Raw genomic sequence first — 15,972 nt, 5'->3', positions numbered from 1 at the left:
TTTGCTTTTGCCTATTCATTAGAAATTAACTGCTTCGGGCCTTTTCAACCTTTACTTTTAAATATTATTCTTCTTCGGCTGTTGTGCAGATCCATGAAATCACTGCACATTCTCACTCCAATTCATCCATCCATAAATCAAGTCATCCATTAATAAATCACATTAATTGCAGTAACAGTGGCCTGGTTTTCGATTAATCTCAAAGGAACGCGGGATTACCAGCTCATGTCATTCAAAGTGCAGGAGAAAGATAGTTTGTGCTCGTGTGTAAAAAAGCATGTGATCCAGGCAAGGTATGGTCCCGCACTCAAACCAATATATATGGATCCGGGGGAATCTCATCACGGATTACGTTGAAGGTTGACAGGAGATTTCAAAAAATGAATTCCCAAAATCACACAGGTCTGCCATTTTCTTGATATCCACTCCTGTCAATAAGAATGGTCCAGTGCCTTTGAAAGCCTACCTGTTAGTTATCAAGGCAACCTATAGATTCAAGAAAGCATCCCATTTTGGGTCCGAGAACAAGACAACTGCAGTTGCTTCATCTGAGCTGTACATTGAAACACAACACAAAAACCAAAGTCTAGCATCATCTACTCACGGGGCATTATGTACTAATGTGCTTTAAATGGGCGGGTACTTGCCAGCCCAGAGTAGCGGCATGTCTTTTATCGGAAAGACTATGGTGTTCCTTACGAGTTTGCCGGTAAGCCTCCAACGGCAAACACAGCTTACTGCTTCCACCACCCGATATCCCGATATTACCGTGATATTGCAGCTGGCGCATTCATGGTAAGTGCCCATTGAGAACCACTGAATCACTGGCACCGCTGTTAACGGTGCCAGTGATTCAGTGAATTCACTGCTGGCAGGGGCCTGAAAATGAGAAACAGTTCAAATGTTTTTGCCTTGAAAACAGGCAAAGACTTGGATAACTCTCTGCAGCTTAATTTTGGGCTTTGAGCTACAAAATAACTAATGTCCCCTCATTACTACTCACTGACGATTACAAAGAGATATTAAGTGTTCAAATACCACGGTGGTCCCTCTTTTCTGCCTGAGCGGGGTTGTTTACCTTTCTTGTCACACAGCCATCCTCAGATCACCGACGAGATATGAGAGAAGACAGGCACTGCATTTTATTGCAGGCCCATACAAACCCAGAGATTTCTTGCTCTTCCCCAGGTACTCGGAGAAGAGCATGAAAACCCAGAGACCCTGGGACAATCCCCAAGGTTTGATAGGTCTCGGTGGGGCACATAACACGCCAAATGGGATTGTGGATGCTTGGGAGTTCGGAAGGGCAAGGACAGTGTCCTGTGAAACCATTTTCTGAAGTTGTCCACCCTAACAATGAGGGTGTTGCCATTCGACCAAGAGCACACGGAAATAGGTGCCCATGTCCCACCTCGTTCTGGGCTACTGCATCAGATGCAGCCTGGAGCGGTGAGGGACATGGACACCAGACAGTGTTGCATGCTCTGACTTCAGCTCCAGTCCTGCGCGCATTTACTAGTCTGAACTTCTGAAAGAAGTCAGGTCATTTCTTTCCGGGGTCAGAGTGTACGACTCCAGAAAGAAATGATTTGACTAATTTCTGAAATCGGACTAGTGAATGCGTTCAGGGACTTAAGAAAGTAAAGTTCTAGCTGCAGCGCACACGCCGTTGTTTATCAAATGGCGCGGCGGAAACGATTGCATGTCAGTTTAGTCTGAATTTTCCAAGCTGTGTTTGGGGGACATGTTGCAGGACTTTTTTGTGGCTCGCTCCCCCACTCTTGCAATGCTGTATACTCCCCTGGGGTCAGGAGTGGCAGGGAGCGGTGTGTGGGGGTCATCTCCAAAGAATAAATGACACACCTGAAAGTTATTTGCATGGCCAGTCACTGACAGATTCCGACCTGCATTCCAGAACACCTGATTTTCCAGAAGCGCTCCTCCGAATTTGAAATGTGCAAGTCCCCAGTTTGAAACCTGATAAGAGTGCCCAATGGGTTAATGGACTGACTTCAGACCTCTCTGTATAACCTGCAGGCCACACATCCAGTTCTGGTGAGACTCTGATGCATGTTTGCTTGATAAGCTGGGAACTTTAGTCATCTCGCCTGGTCTCGAGAAGTTGCCCTGTTTGATTCGCAGCACAGATAACTTATCAGCACTGACATTAAGCTTCACATATTTTCCTCATGTCAGTCGGGTGCAGAGAGACACGTTTGTATGCTGTGGGTTACCGAGGTAAGAGTGCACAAAACATAGGCACAATTGATAGTGGGCTTGCAGGCACTTGGAGGGGCACTAGGCGTTGGGTGACCCTGCATGGCTCCACTTGTAACCCACTTTTCAAAACTGTCCATCAGCCACCAAAATGCAACCTCCCCCCAAACAAAAGTTGAGAGTTGCTCAAACCCTGTATTTATACCTCAGGGGATTCAGGGCACTGTAGTTTGCATCTCATTTCCTTCACTGCTGTCAGGGGCGGACTGCCCTATGGGACGTTCTGCCACCGGCAGAATGCAATTCGGACTCTGGATGGCCTGGGGCCAGTTTTACAAGCCACCCTGGGGCCAGTTTGGAATATAACATTATTTTTGCGATTGAGTAACTTAAGTTACTTTAGGCAAGGTAATGTTACATATTGCTCTGAGTTACTCGCCGCCGCACAGCTGATGGAATGCAGCAGGCATCCTTCAAAGAAGGTTAACACTTAGTAAGTGTTAACTTTGCTTTGATGAATGCACACAATAGCTGAGGCCGTGATGGGCAGTGTGTGTCCCCAGCCATCTGCCGGTGTGGTGCCAGGAGGCAGCCGCACTTTGATTAAACACCAAATTGTAACAAATTGTCCTGGGGGTTGGGAGGGAGAGAGCTGAGAGCTCGCCTTCTGATGTGGGCGGTTCCTGTCCTGTGTTGTGTGCATGTTTGTTTTGGGGGAGGGTGATGAGCGGGGTGACCTGCCTAGTGTATAGTCCCCCTCGCTGTGAGCGTCGGGGCAGCGGCCAGGCAACTGCCAGGGGCCTGCTGCTGCAATGTGGCTTGGGCTGGCTTGGCAGTCAATCACGTGAGCGGACCGCATGTGCATGGTGTATTGTGCTGCTGGGTCTGGGTGCGGTCGGTCACTCACCACGACAGCCCCCCGCACATTTGGTAAACAAGGAAGGAATTGTTGACATGGAGTAGCAGCCTGCAGGCCTCTGGCCCTCTGGCTGTTGCAAAGCAAAGCACATGCAACTTGCAAGTGTAACAACAGCGACAAGGCCTCTATCCGGAGCTACAGCAGGCCAACAGAAGGCTCCGCCTAGCTCAACCCATCCCTGCAACCCAGCCGAGGTGGACAGCAGAAGACATTATTTGTGCATGCACGTGGGTCGACGTGATCACAAATAGTAAGTAAAGATAAAAACATAAAATAAAGGGGCCAGTGCCCGGCCAGGTCATCTACCCTTTATAGCGTTTTTTACTCTGGAGGACTGGACTGGGCTTGTAGACCATCTGCAAGCCCAGTACTCGAGGCCCATCCACTCCATGCAAAGACCCCTGCTGTTAAGCGACTTAAATTAACTAGTGATTGCCCTGAAGCTGCTGCCGTCTGAAACCTCTTTAAAATGAATAGAAAGGACCCGGCTACTCCTTGAAAAGGATAGATGTGCTGAAGGTCAAAAGGAGAAAGAAAGCAGAGCACCCAACCATGCCATAGACCCGTTGAAGACATTGCTTCATTTAGAATTCACTGTAGGCATGCCGCTAAGAGCACACCGTTTATTTTGCAGTTTTGCTTGCTTTGTACTTTTATTCTCTTGTTACTAGTATTCCTAGTGCTACCAGTAAATCTAAAAATATATGTATTTGTTAAAAATGAACCTTTATTAAGTTAACTGAATGAACAAGAAAATAATTCCCAGCACCAGATAGCAGAGTGTGTATAACTGAAATGACATACCCAGCGGGTAAACTGCCCAATGTACACATACTTCAATGGAACATGACATCATGAAAACATCCTTTTTGACAGAGTGAAATGTCCCAGTAACAATCTATATATCTTAAAGAAATATGTGCCCTAAGATCCCATTCCCTTATCTTTTACATTTCTAACAGTGAATACGCTAAAGTGTACGCATGGCAGAGTTCAATGATTTGTTTGATCTAACACAACTGTCTGTTCCATTCTGTATAGTTCAGGAAATCATGCTCCGAGTTTAGTTTCTTTTTCAAACAATTAAGTTCCATTGTGCGGCTGGCCCTGCCCATTTCTGTAACTCTCTCTCTGTAGGATCGTGCAGTACATGGAAGTGCGTGTAAACGGACTGCATGCCTCCACAAATTCTGCGTGTTTTATGTTCATTTAAATCGGCCGAGACGAGGTCCATGACTGCAGAGATGTTTTGGAGAGACTAACCCACCCTGTGCTGATATCAATTTGCGACGCACATACACACTGCATATGCATACAAATATTTTTTTTATTTCTAAACTTCCCTTTTACCTGCAGTGATCTTCTTTATGGTTGGTGCAGGTCAGCAACACAGCACGCTCCACCTGATGACTGATATCTTGAAATATGCACCAAAAGTAGTTGCTTTATGTCACTAATCAAATTTTTTCAACATCGCTTTCATGGACAACGAGCAGATGAGGCATTCCAGCAATTATTAATCTGCAGATGCATCAGGTCCAGTTGTCTGGGGAGAGTACCTTGTGGTTAGCCTTGGGCAGGTAGACAGATTGGAGAATGGTGGTTCAATGTGTATGCTTCTGATGAAAAGATAAGTTGAATTAGTGCTTGGAAATGCAGGGCAAAAGATTAGATCTGTTCAGTTTTAGGTCTCTTGAAACGTGGCTCGTTCATTCAACGCCGAGCACACTCCACACAGTTTTGACCTAGCACAGCCAGTTTGATGCACCCTTCTTCCACCACTACTGCTGTAAGGGCCAGCTGTGTGCTGGAGGATCTGAGAGTTGATGGCAATGGGAACTTTGCAGGCATAGAGTCCCTGTCTATTGCCGCTCAGCATGTGAGTGCGCTTTACGTGGAAATGCCCCAGAAACTGCAGGCACATGCAGTTCACTGCAAATTTTGCTCAGTCCTGTGAACGAGACTGTAAATAGGGAGCCAGAAAGTGCATTAATGTATTATCCTTATTATGTGCCTTTTTTAAGTGGACTCGCTTAACAGAGCAAAGCGCAGAAGCATCATTGAGACACAAAGTTTACATATTTACTCTGCTGCTCTTATGATGCAGCTATCTGTGTGCCAGCAACAGAGCTTCACCAACCAAAAAGCACCAGTTTAAAAGAAAAACCCTCTTCAAGGTTCATGAATTCCCACCTGAATTCCTTTATGCGCTACAGAGTGCCTTGACCAATGGATAGATGAATGGATGGATGGACGGCATAGGTTGGTGTATATAGTAATGGATCCATGGATGGATGGATGGGCAGGAGGAAGTTGGGCCAGCTAGAATTTTGTGACAATGAATCTCCATATCAGTGTTTATTGCACAACTTATTTTGTTGCATGTGTTAAATCACTGAAAGTACAGTGTGTTTATATAGATTTTTCAGGTTGGCATTATCTCACCTTCTGGGACGTATAGCTTACTATTCAGGATGTGAAAATTAAAGCCACAAAATATTCTTTTGGCTTAACATGTTGCTATACGGATTTACATGTTGTCATGGGGCTCGATTATGCCATTTCTGTTTTTTGTAAGTAAACTATATAAGACATTATTACTGAAGGCCTTGAAATCCAAACTATTTGTACCCAGTCAAGCTTGGAACGTATGTGATCAAATTTGAAGAGTGGCGCTTAGCGTTCAGCCAAAGTTTGTGATCCTCCTAGTCCATTCCACCCACCCCCTCCACCAGCTGTTTGGCCATCCCACTCCCTCCTTTTTGGATGCAGCCAGAGTACCACTAGTTTCTTATTTCCACTTCCACCACTGCACACATCACAGTCCCCAGAATTGTACAGCACATGCATTAATCCACTCCTTTTCATGCATAGCCTGTTCTTGCAGGGGTGAGTTGTCGGATTGGCTTGGGGTCCGCGGTGGCACCAATGGAGAGTGGTAGATTGAGGCAGCGTGGGCCAGCCCAGGTACTCGCATTCACAACGTGGGGTGTATCTGTGATTCTTCTGTAATGCCGGGTGATGCCTGTGCGACACACAACCTAATTCAACAGATTCCTGCGGCAGGTGTGTTCACCCACTGGATTATCATACCGGTGCGTGGCCTCAAGCATAACGTGTTCTTGCAGGAGCTATGCCCTGCAAGTTCAGAGAGTTGTGGTATCGCCAGCGGTAACAGGTGGCCCCAACAAAGTGTGGGAGTTGTTGGCAGTGTGTGCCAGGTACTCAAGACCAGCTTACAGGATGTGAGCTGCCTCTGTAAGGCAGGTCACACCTGATACCATAACATGCCTCCACAGATTTCTGCAGCAGGTGTAGTCGCCCATTTGGTTATCTGACCGGTGCATGCAATGTTGTGAATTGACGTGATTCACGGATGCTGGTTTGAGGGCCCCTCTTTTTGATGCAAAGGACTGGCCACTTTTCTTTTAGGTGCCCGGCCGTCTTTCTTGTCCCAGTCCGAGCCTGACTGCTATATGACAGCTTTTACGCACTTTCGTGGTCATGCAGGAAGCTGATCAGCAGGCAAACCTTCCCTCCAGCATCCCAAAATGGAGGCTGGCTCCATCCCTGGATCTATACCGCAAGGGATGCAGGCCATTCTAGTATACATCACATTTCCTTCACTGTTGACAACTTTCTGCGCCGTCTAGCGGTGAAATTCGATCAGCATGACTAACTCCCCTCACCCTCTCTGGTTGTAGACGACTTTTTCTGCAAGGGAAATCACCTTCAGTAAAAATGTTTATGGGTGAAATGAGCTCAGCAGGTGTTCTACTTTTCAACATTGTTTTTTTTATCCGATTCTGTAGTATTGTGGCAAGTTTTAGATTCAGAATCATTAGCATATGCAGAACAAAATCGAATCTGAAAACTATTATTGGTAGTCTTAAGGAGAAGAGTTTGAATGTAATGATAGTAGTGACAGCATGGAAGCCGATATAAATGAATGCGATTGGCCTGCATTTCTGGTATGAGCCGTGTTGAGGTATATAACAACAGTGCCTTCTTAGCGCAGTAGGCAGCGCGTCAGTCTCATAATCTGAAGGTCGTGAGTTCGAGCCTCACAGAGGGCATTTACATTTGACTATTCATTAGAATTAACTGCTTCGGGCCTTTTCAACCTTTACTTTTAAATATTATTCTCCTTCGGCTGTTGTGCAGATCCATGAAATCACTGCACATTCTCACTCCAATTCATCCATTCATAAATCAAGTCATCCATTAATAAATCACATTAATTGCAGTAACAGTGGCCTGGTTTTCGATTAATCTCAAAGGAACGCGGGATTACCAGCTCATGTCATTCAAAGTGCAGGAGAAAGATAGTTTGTGCTCGTGTGTACAAAAGCATGTGATCCAGGCAAGGTATGGTCCCGCACTCAAACCAATATATATGGATCGGGGGAATCTCATCACGGATTACGTTGAAGGTTGACAGGAGATTTCAAAAAATGAATTCCCAAAATCACACAGGTCTGTCATTTTCTTGATATCCACTCCTGTCAATAAGAATGGTCCAGTGCCTTTGAAAGCCTACCTGTTAGTTATCAAGGCAACCTATAGATTCAAGAAAGCATCCCATTTTGGGTCCGAGAACAAGACAACTGCAGTTGCTTCATCTGAGCTGTACATTGAAACACAACACAAAAACCAAAGTCTAGCATCATCTACTCACGGGGCATTATGTACTAATGTGCTTTAAATGGGCGGGTACTTGCCAGCCCAGAGTAGCGGCATGTCTTTTATCGGAAAGACTATGGTGTTCCTTACGAGTTTGCCGGTAAGCCGCCAACGGCAAACACAGCTTACTGCTTCCACCACCCGATATCCCGATATTACCGTGATATTGCAGCTGGCGCAGTCACGGTAAGTGCCCATTGAGAACCACTGAATCACTGGCACCGCTGTTAACGGTGCCAGTGATTCAGTGAATTCACTGCTGGCAGGGGCCTGAAAATGAGAAACAGTTCAAATGTTTTTGCCTTGAAAACAGGCAAAGACTTGGATAACTCTCTGCAGCTTAATTTTGGGCTTTGAGCTACAAAATAACTAATGTCCCCTCATTACTACTCACTGACGATTACAAAGAGATATTAAGTGTTCAAATACCACGGTGGTCCCTCTTTTCTGCCTGAGCGGGGTTGTTTACCTTTCTTGTCACACAGCCATCCTCAGATCACCGACGAGATATGAGAGAAGACAGGCACTGCATTTTATTGCAGGCCCATACAAACCCAGAGATTTCTTGCTCTTCCCCAGGTACTCGGAGAAGAGCATGAAAACCCAGAGACCCTGGGACAATCCCCAAGGTTTGATAGGTCTCGGTGGGGCACATAACACACCAAATGGGATATTGGATGCTTGAGAGTTCGGAAGGGCAAGGACAGTGTCCTGTGAAACCATTTTGTGAAGTTGTCCACCCTAACAATGAGGGTGTTGCCATTCGACCAAGAGCACACGGAAATAGGTGCCCATGTCCCACCTCGTTCTGGGCTGCTGCATCAGATGCAGCCTGGTGCGGTGAGGGACATGGACACCAGACAGTGTTGCATGCTCTGACTTCAGCTCCAGTCCTGCGCGCATTTACTAGTCTGAACTTCTGAAAGAAGTCAGGTCATTTCTTTCCGGGGTCAGAGTGTACGACTCCAGAAAGAAATGATTTGACTAATTTCTGAAATCGGACTAGTGAATGCGTTCAGGGACTTAAGAAAGTAAAGTTCTAGCTGCAGCGCACACGCCGTTGTTTATCAAATGGCGCGGCGGAAACGATTGCATGTCAGTTTAGTCTGAATTTTCCAAGCTGTGTTTGGGGGACATGTTGCAGGACATTTTTGTGGCTCGCTCCCCCACTCTTGCAATGCTGTATACTCCCCTGGGGTAAGGAGTGGCAGGGAGCGGTGTGTGGGGGTCATCTCCAAAGAATAAATGACACACCTGAAAGTTATTTGCATGGCCAGTCACTGACAGATTCCGACCTGCATTCCAGAACACCTGATTTTCCAGAAGCATTCCTCCGAATTTGAAATGTGCAAGTCCCCAGTTTGAAACCTGATAAGAGTGCTCAATGGGTTAATGGACTGACTTCAGACCTCTCTGTATATCCTGCAGGCCACACATCCAGTTCTGGTGAGACTCTGATGCATGTTTGCTTGATAGGCTGGGAACTTTAGTCATCTTGCCTGGTCTCGAGAAGTTGCCCTGTTTGATTCGCAGCACAGATAACTTATCAGCACTGACATTAAGCTTCACATATTTTCCTCATGTCAGTCGGGTGCAGAGAGACAGGTTTGTATGCTGTGGGTTACCGAGGTAAGAGTGCACAAAACATAGGCACAATTGATAGTGGGCTTGCAGGCACTTGGAGGGGCACTAGGCGTTGGGTGACCATGCATGGCTTCACTTGTAACCCACTTTTCAAAACTGTCCATCAGCCACCAAAATGCAACCTCCCCCCAAACAAAAGTTGAGAGTTGCTCAAACCCTGTATTTATACCTCAACGGATTCAGGGCACTGTAGTCTGCATCTCCTTTCCTTCACTGCTGTCAGGGGCGGACTGCCCTATCGGATGTTCTGCCACCGGCAGAATGCAATTCGGACTCGGGATGGCCTGGGGCCAGTTTTACAAGCCACCCTGGGGCCAGTTTGGAATATAACAATATTTTTGCGATTGAGTAACTTAAGTTACTTTAGGCAAGGTAATGTTACATATTGCTCTGAGTTACTCGCCGCCGCACAGCTGATGGAATGCAGCAGGCATCCATCAAAGAAAGTTAACACTTAGTAAGTGTTAACTTTGCTTTGATGAATGCACACAATAGCTGAGGCCGTGATGGGCAGTGTGTGTCCCCAGCCATCTTCCGGTGTGGTGCCAGGAGGCAGCCGCACTTTGATTAAACACCAAATTGTAACAAATTGTCCTGGGGGTTGGGAGAGAGAGAGCTGAGAGCTCGCCTTCTGATGTGGGCGGTTCCTGTCCTGTGTTGTGTGCATGTTTGTTTTGGGGGAGGGTGGTGCGCGGGGTGACCTGCCTAGTGTATAGTCCTCCTCGCTGTGAGCGTCGGGGCAGCGGCCAGGCAACTGCCAGGGGCCTGCTGCTGCAATGTGGCTTGGGCTGGCTTGGCAGTCAATCACGTGAGCGGACCGCTTGTGCATGGTGTATTGTGCTGATGGGTCTGGGTGCGGTCGGTCTCTCATCACGACAGCCCCCCGCACATTTGGTAAACAAGGAAGGAATTGTTGACATGGAGTAGCAGCCTGCAGGCCTCTGGCCCTCTGGCTGTTGCAAAGCAAAGCACATGCAACTTGCAAGTGTAACAACAGCGACAAGGCCTCTATCTGGAGCTACAGCAGGCCAACAGAAGGCTCTGCCTAGCTCAACCCAGCCCTGCAACCCAGCCGAGGTGGACAGCAGAAGACATTATTTGTGCATGCACGTGGGCCGACGTGATCACAAATAGTAAGTAAAGATAAAAACATAAAATAAAGGGGCCAGTGCCCGGCCAGGTCATCTACCCTTTATAGCGTTTTTTACTCTGGAGGACTGGACTGGGCTTGTAGACCGTCTGCAAGCCCAGTACTCGAGGCCCATCCACTCCATGCAAAGACCCCTGCTGTTAAGCGACTTAAATTAACTAGTGATTGCCCTGAAGCTGCTGCCGTCTGAAACCTCTTTAAAATGAATAGAAAGGACCCGGCTACTCCTTGAAAAGGATAGATGTGCTGAAGGTCAAAAGGAGAAAGAAAGCAGAGCACCCAACCATGCCATAGACCCGTTGAAGCATTGCTTCATTTAGAAGTCACTGTAGGCATGCCGCTAAGAGCACACCGTTTATTTTGCAGTTTTGCTTGCTTTGTACTTTTATTCTCTTGTTACTAGTATTCCTAGTGCTACCAGTAAATCTAAAAATATATGTATTTGTTAAAAATGAACCTTTATTAAGTTAACTGAATGAACAAGAAAATAATTCCCAGCACCAGATAGCAGAGTGTGTATAACTGAAATGACATACCCAGCGGGTAAACTGCCCAATGTACACATACTTCAATGGAACATGACATCATGAAAACATCCTTTTTAACAGAGTGAAATGTCCCAGTAACAATCTATATATCTTAAAGAAATATGTGCCCTAAGATCCCATTCCCTTATCTTTTACATTTCTAACAGTGAATACGCTAAAGTGTACGCATGGCAGAGTTCAATTATTTGTTTGATCTAACACAACTGTCTGTTCCATTCTGTATAGTTCAGGAAATCATGCTCCGAGTTTAGTTTCTTTTTCAAACAATTAAGTTCCATTGTGCGGCTGGCCCTGCCCATTTCTGTAACTCTCTCTCTGTAGGATTGTGCAGTACATGGAAGTGCGTGTAAACGGACTACATGCCTCCACAAATTCAGCGTGTTTTATGTTCATTTAAATCGGCCGAGACGAGGTCCATGACTGCAGAGATGTTTTGGAGAGACTAACCCACCCTGTGCTGATATCAATTTGCGACGCACATACACACTGCATACGCATACAAATATTTTTTTTATTTCTAAACTTCCCTTTTACCTGCAGTGATCTTCTTTATGGTTGGTGCAGGTCAGCAACACAGCACGCTCCACCTGATGACTGGTATCTTGAAATATGCACCAAAAGTAGTTGCTTTATGTCACTAATCAAATGTTTTCAACATCGCTTTCATGGACAACGAGAAGATGAGGCATTCCAGCAATTATTAATCTGCGGATGCATCAGGTCCAGTTCTCTGGGGAGAGTACCTTGTGGTTAGCCTGGGGCAGGTAGACAGATTGGAGAATGGTGGTTCAATGTGTATGCTTCTGATGAAAAGATAAGTTGAATTAGTCACGCCCGGCTCCAGCAGGGGGGCCAAGGGGGCCAGGCCCCCCCAAGGCCACTCCCTGGCCCCCCCTAGAAAGGAGGACTTCAATGTGGGACCCAAGGGAGTGTGGAATTTGTGGTGTGGGGGGCATTTAGAGTGGTGGAAATGGAACGAAATTGGTGGGGGATCCCACAAGGGCCGGGTGGGGGCAGTGGTTTGGGGGGACGGTGCCCGAGGAGGAAGGGTTTAGGGGAGCGTAGTTAGCAGTTGACCTCCGATCAAAGGAAATGTCAAAAATAATAGTTTTAAACAGCGCTATTACTTTAATGCGGCTTCCTTTCTAAACTATATATCAATTCCACTTTAAACCACTTCCATGGCACTGGTGATGAGTTACTTCACTATGTGGAAAAATAGTTTTGACCAGTGTTGCTGAGTAAATATTCTTTAAAATGCACAGTTTGCACCCCATTTTTTTTTTTAAACTTCCCCTTTGGTACTATTCAAACAGGGTGATTTCTGTTGCTATAAGCAAGGTTTTCTTTTACTTGAACCACACCCGGCACAGCTCCTGCAGCTCCCCTCTGAAAGCAGTTGGGTGGCTGCATCATGTGTGATAGTTTCAATGTTAATGGGGTATTTATTTATTCATGCAATATTTGTCGGATACCTGCATATTTATTTATTTATGCAATGTTTGTCGGATACAGGCATTTTACAAACATTACAGAAATAAATAAATAATCTGGGTCCATGTATCCGACAAACATTGCATAAATAAATAAATGAACTGGGTTGTGGCTGAGGACTGTAACTCCCTCTTGTCACCCCTTGCACACGGTCACCAGAGGAAGTTATAGTTTGCTCACGGGCGCTTCCTTTTTTTTTCCCCCAGCGCTGGCTCTGGCCGGATCCCGAGATCCAGCTACACATCTGGTGCCGGATCTCGGTTCTGGCGAGAGCCGGCTCAATCGCCAGCACTGGGCATTTCACTCAAAGGGCCTGATTCACAGAAGTGTTTTAGAATGGCGCAATCCCATAGGAAAGCGTTCTGTGAATGTGCAGCAGGAACCTCTGAGGGATTATCATTCTGAAAGGCTGCACTGCAGGTGGCCGAGCCAGGATTTGTTTGCTTGCCCTGGACAATGATCTATGCCTCACAGACATGAAAGCACAAACAACCAGGGAGATGGAGGGCCATTAAACACCACTAAGCATACTCAATCACACTTACTTAAGCAGGCCTACAACTATTTTCTCAAACCTAAAATCACAAAGTTGTTTTCTGTCATTTAAAGCATGTCTATTTTGTTGTGGGAATATAGCATTTTTTCACATCATGCTTTATTAAATGTTTAACTATATCAAACAATAAATGACACATGGGGGGTCATTATGAGTTGGGCGTTAAGGGATTACCGGCACCGGTAAGGAGACCCTCTGGGACGGAATGGACTGGACAATGGACTTGAAAAAGACCGGACTCGGTCACGGTATGGGAGGCAGCCATGGTGCTAATAGGCTACCGCCTATCTCGCAATGACCCCCATGATGTTGCTTTCACACAGATGTCTACAGAAGGTGCATCAATCAACTGGGGTCCTTTACAAATTACATTGAAAATATATATTCTGCTGCAATAACAACTTAAGTATAAGTGAAAAAATAAGGTTGGTAGTAACAAAAATGTAATTCTGGAGCGGGGAGGAGTAAAATCAAAAAGTGAAAAAAACAATGGGGACCCTGGGAGTCCCTCTGTCGGACATTAGTCCCAGTTACGAGAGACTTACCCGGAGTCTTTAGCTCACTATCTTTCACAAATGAGAAATATCTAAAACATATCAGTCTTTGTCCTGCCCTAGGGCAGTCCAGTACTGAAATACTAAGCAATTCTCCTCTGAACAAGAGTACCAACAGCAACCCCAGACATGTGTTTTGGTCTAGTTGGACCTCATCAGTAGGGTGGAGCTGTGTCTCTCTAAGAATAGTGAGCAAGGGGTCCACGTCTGGATTCCCCTAGTAACTTAGAGTGAGACCCAAAGTTACTTAATATGCAAAAAAACAAGGGGGGACCTGGGAGTACCTCTGCCGGACATTAGTCCCGGTTATGATAGACTTACCCAGAGTCTTTAGCTCACTATCTTTCACAAAGGAGAAATATCTAAAACATATCAGTCTTTGTCCTGCCCTAGGGCAGTCCAGCACCGAAATGCTAAGCAATACTCCTCTGAACCAGCAGCAGCCCCAGACGTGGACCCTTTTCTCACTATTCTTAGAGAGGCACAGCTCCACCATACTGATGAGGTCCAACCAGACCGAAACACTTGTCTGGGGTTGATGTTGGTACTCTTATCAGATTTCTTTTAAATTCTCATTAACTTTTATGCTGGAGTTTGTAGGCTATCATTCAGGATGGGGAAAATAAAGCTACAATCATTGTGGATCATTTCCCAAGTCAAGCCAAGTGGAAAAAGTTGCGCTAAAAGCATTTATCACAACTTTTTGTTCACTGCAGGAATTTGGATGGTGTGGTAGGCAAAGTTGGAGAGCAGATCGAATTTAACAAGTTTGCCTGCTCTTAAAGGTCCCTTTGCCGAATCCGATTGGTTTTCCACCAGAATGTATTTTTATGTTGCTGCAAAACCAATGGATTCCTATGGAATCCACCTGACTTTTTTACACTGGTAAAAGCAGGCAGATTCCAAAAGAAAACATTGTGGATGGCTCCCACAATTAACAATTGTGGGAGGTATTTTCCAGACACATATAGGAAAAGGAAAGATCAAAGGTGATATTTACCAGTGTTTTATGGTTTACTTTACCAGCACTTGGTGGAAACAATTACAATTGCATGGAGGTGTACTTTTGCCAAAAACTGAAAAGAGGAGTGGTGCAATTTAGGATTGCAAACAAAATTACTCCCTTACTCTTTTTCATCAACATGTTTCTACAATGATAATCTTGTCAGGTTGGTTTATCATGTGACTTTTAAAGCAATAGTATAAAATTGAGTATTATTTTAGATATTCAAAACCAAATTTCAACACATATTTGTACCAACTTGAGCTTGGAGGATGCATAGTCAACTATCTAAATTTCAATCAAGTTTCAAATTCTGACTTTCCCGCTTAACCAAAGTGTGTGATCCTGGGCAATAATGTAATCATTCAGTTCACAGTATAAGCTATTTCAAAAAAGCCTCACTCGCGGTTTAATAGATGAGCAGCGCATGTGTGAGGACCTGCCAAGAACACACACGCACCATTCTTTGAAAATATCAGGCCACATATATTGAACAAAATTGTGAAATTGAATAGCAAATCAAAGTAAACACATCAAACAAAAAGCCATCATGGACAATTGCATATTTTCTAACCAGCATGTAAACAGTATGTACTAGACATTGATGTACAGGGGGATGGCAGGGAGGAAGCACCTCTCCTCCCTGCCAAGCCCAACCGGGAGCGATACCAGGCAGCTAGAAACCCCTTAACCTGTACTGTCTGCCTATTGATCCCACTCCCCCAACCCTAAACTCTCTCTCCTACATGCTACCACTCCCACGTGCACTCAACTCAATTAAAGTGTTCTTCAAAAATGTAACAAAAAAATAAAATGTTTTTATGCAAAATGTCATTTTGTAAGAAACAAGATGTATTATTCCTTGCTTCAGTATTCTGGAAAGGGGGGACTGTCTTTTACAACTAGATGGCGGGACAAAAAGCACCTCCTTCTGGGCCTGCTGGGAGTAGCCACAGTGTTTAGGATGGCATTGTTGGGCACGCATCAACTGAAATGGAACAAAGACTGTGGGCCTCGCTGCCCAGTCCTTGCAGAGGAAGAGGCAGCATCACCGTTGATTCTCCACAGCCAGGCCAAGAAAGACATGGGGGGGCTCATTAAGAGTCTGGCGATAACCGTGCTGGTACTACCGGCAGGTTGCCGCCAGACCCTTGATGATTAACTGGTGCCAGACTTGCAGGAAAGACTGGGTTATTACAACCCA

The 15,972-nt window shown here is 45.5% G+C and overlaps 1 non-coding gene across 1 annotated transcript; it reads left to right on the top strand.

Moving 5' to 3' along the window:
• The first annotated feature begins 7,139 nt into the window (after positions 1-7,139).
• TRNAM-CAU (transfer RNA methionine (anticodon CAU)) lies at positions 7,140-7,212 on the top strand. The gene has a single exon. It is a non-coding gene; the product is annotated as a tRNA-Met (tRNA).
• Positions 7,213-15,972: the final 8,760 nt, after the last annotated feature.

The sequence above is a fragment of the Ambystoma mexicanum genome (genome assembly GCF_040938575.1).
Source record: "Ambystoma mexicanum isolate Mex_15411 chromosome 12 unlocalized genomic scaffold, UKY_AmexF1_1 Mex_chr12_unloc.2, whole genome shotgun sequence".
NCBI classification, from domain to species: domain Eukaryota; kingdom Metazoa; phylum Chordata; class Amphibia; order Caudata; family Ambystomatidae; genus Ambystoma; species Ambystoma mexicanum.
Note: the sequence above shows the minus strand (reverse complement) of the source record. Positions and strands in the feature narration are given on the sequence as shown.